The 3394-nt window shown below is 40.6% G+C and overlaps 1 pseudogene; it reads left to right on the top strand.

Annotated features, from left to right (window-relative positions):
- Positions 1 to 474: 474 nt before the first annotated feature.
- Positions 475 to 3394, top strand: part of LOC126388648 (uncharacterized) — a 23030-nt pseudogene continuing 20110 nt past the window's right edge.

Raw genomic sequence — 3394 nt, 5'->3', positions numbered from 1 at the left:
TAACTATAAGCTTTATCAAAGAGGAAAGTCTCAAGTCTAGTCTTAAATGTGGAGACGGTGTCTGCCTCCCGGACCGTAACAGGAAGATGATTCCACAGGAGAGGAGCCTGATAGCTGATATAGAAGAAATGGCTGATATCAAGAAATCCTACCACTAATCATGGCAGCATGAGAAAAGACACTGAGTACAAGATCAATAGAGGCTGGGGTCTACCACAGCAGACAGGACCCCAGGTGCAGGCTGTGCAAAGACACTTGAGACAGTTCAGCACATAACAGCAGGGTGTAAGATGTAGGTAGGAACAGCGTACTTGGAACGTCATAACCAAGTGGCTGCATAGTGTACAGAATCATCTGCACTGATTATTATGGGCTGGAAGTCCCAAGGTCAGAGTGGAAGGCACAACCTAAGGTGGTTGAGAATGACCGAGCTAAGATCCCGTGGAACTTCCAGATCCAGACAGACAAATGGTGATGGCTAACCAACCGGACATCGTGGTGGTAGATGTAGCAATCCCAAGCAACAGCAACATCAAGAAGAAGGAACATGAGAAGCTTGAAAAATACCAAGGGCTGAAAGAGGAGCAACAAACGATGTGGAGAGTAAAGGCAACAGTTGTGCCAGTGGGAATAGGAGCGTTAAGGGCTGTGACCCCCAAACTGGGTGAGTGGCTCCAGCAGATTCCAGGTACAACATATGAGGTCTCTGTCCTGAAGAACGCAGTCCCAGGAACAGCTAAGATACTGTGCAGAACTCTCACAGATTTAAATGTATATATATATGTATATATATATATATTCTATTTAATTTAAGTCTGTTATGTAATTATCTTTCTCACTTTTATATCTCTCCTCTTGTTTTTATTTAATTTTTGGTTGCGCTATTTTTGCACAGCTGACGGAGTGGTTGCAATTCTATTTCAATGCTGCTGTACTTGTACAATGCATGTGACAAATAAATCTTTGAATCTTGAATCTTGATCTTAAAGTCATATTCCCATAACATTTTTCTTAAAGAATTTTCCACATTATCAACATTGCAGTTTAGTTATATATTTTTTAAAACGTTTGCTTGATCAGATCTTTGTTATTGTTATAGTCATATAATGTGTAAAATAGTGTTTGTCTGCAACTATTTATGTGTGTTGACACTTAGCCTGCTTATTGTACATCCTACACTGCTGTTTGTTGTATTCGACCTCTTATTCGTCAGTCATGAGGCAACGTCAAGTTCCTCAGTTACTGATTGGCTGGGGGGCGGGAGAACAACAACGGAGAGTGACGCAAGAGTGTGTGGAGCAGTTCGTCAGTTTCCCCCGGTTCACCGTCTCTCCACCCGTTTACAGGAATGTTACTGATGTAAATGCGCTATGATAAGAGTCATATTGAAGACACGAAGGACACTGTATTGTAGTCATTGCTATTTTAAATAAAATGCAGTGCGCTCAGATTGTCCAAAGTGTGGTGTGCGTTTTTGGCAAAGCTAACAAACAAGCTAACGTTACCGCCGCTATTCAGGACTCCAGCAGAGTTGGCGCTCACATTCAGCTATCACCCCACTGGAAGCCATCAGCCCCTACAACGGGCGAGAGGAAACCAGATAGCGCACTGGGTGATCAGTCAGTGGCATGCTTTGATTTTAACAAGGTTATAAACGTGAGAAAATGAAACAGCTAAGTAGTGTTAGCTTCGGTAGCTAATCAGGGCACGTCATGCACATTAGCTGTGGACTAAGTCTCGTGCGAGCAGAAACGAGGCTTAACGTTAATGACGTCACACAGTAACGTTAGCAACCTGATCTCACAGAAATACGTGAAATGACCACGACCTATTAACACCGCATTCCGTGGTGGCAGCACGTAATGGGTTGAAATTACGTGCCGGTACCACGAAAACAATGCCAATGTAAAGTCAATTAGGGTCCTCTCCCGTGGTGGACACACGGATTCCCTGATTCAATCACGTCACGTCAACCTCGTTTTCCTCAATGATATCTTTAACATTCCTGTATACACACAAAAACGCGGAAGTGTCCTTGATAACGCAACAATATGACAGGTTAATGTCAAGGCCATAAAATAAAATAAATGTATTTTGCCAGCTTTTGATAGCGTAGGGCTTTAAGAGCATTGTGCTGTGGGCGGATGGGGCGCGTTCCACTACTGTTTTGTAGCTGCTGTCCGCCGTCTGTGGGCTTCATTCCATTTCAGATTGCCATCCGTCTGCCGTAACTGAATCCAAACGCCACTAATAAATAAATAAATAAGAAGATAAAAATAAGGCTGAGCACGGAAGAACCAGAGAGGAAACACCATCACATGGAGCCGTCTGCCCCTGGCAACCCGGCCACCCTCCACTCCACCAGGGGAGAGTGGACCCCAAGCCAGCGCCACAGAACAAGCGGCTGCCCCGCTGGTTATACCTCTGACCATGGCAGCTGTCACACAAACTGCTGCTGAAAATTATACATTTTGATACAGGTAGGCTATATACATATTGCAAAACTCTGTGAAAGTACACCAACGCATATATGTATTTGAAAACGAAACCATTCATACGGTCAATATAAAACATTTTATTAGTAATAAAAAACAAATGTAATCTCAATGTGACCACGCCAGCCGGCGGGACTGTGGCTGAACCACTTCCAATGTTCATTCATTCATTCATTCATTCAATCGCGTGTACAATGTGTGTGTGTGTGTGTGTGTGTGTGTGTGTGTGTGTCAGAGAGGAGTATCAATAAACAAAGTAATTATTTCGGTGTTTATTTCTTTTATTCTTCCGTTTTTTTTTTTATTAAAATGCGTAATATGGCCAACAATATTATAGACCAAATGTTAATCTAATTATTATTGTGGAATGTATTTAGCAATTCACCACTCTCAACTGGAGACAGCAGCAGCAGCAAAAAAAAAAAAAGGCATTATAAAAAGCCGACAAATAGTGTTAATTAATTGACGTGAGACACTGAAGAGGTTGTCTCCTATGGTCTGTAATTTTTTTTTTTTCTTTTTTATCATAACTTCTCGGAAATTACTCAAAAGTAGAACATGCTAAAAGTAAATACAATAATAGGCTAAATAGTATCTAAGCAATAATAAAGTGTCTAAACAATAATAAATATTATCTAAGTTATCTATTAGGCTACCATTCCACTCTGTAAATAGATTTTAAAATTTCAATATGATTTTAATATTATTTTTGCATATTTCATTATTGTTATTATTGGTTTTACTTTTTAGTAGTGTTGTATTGTCTGAGGATGACTCATTTTAGTAACTATCTACAGTAAAAAAGAAAAAAACAAGCAAAGAAACAAACAAAACTCATTTTATACACGGGGCCTTCAAAGTGCTCTCTGAAACTACACCTGGCATGGCTTGTGTCCAAA

The sequence above is a fragment of the Epinephelus moara genome, chromosome 4 (genome assembly GCF_006386435.1).
Source record: "Epinephelus moara isolate mb chromosome 4, YSFRI_EMoa_1.0, whole genome shotgun sequence".
Taxonomy (NCBI): domain Eukaryota; kingdom Metazoa; phylum Chordata; class Actinopteri; order Perciformes; family Serranidae; genus Epinephelus; species Epinephelus moara.
Note: the sequence above shows the minus strand (reverse complement) of the source record. Positions and strands in the feature narration are given on the sequence as shown.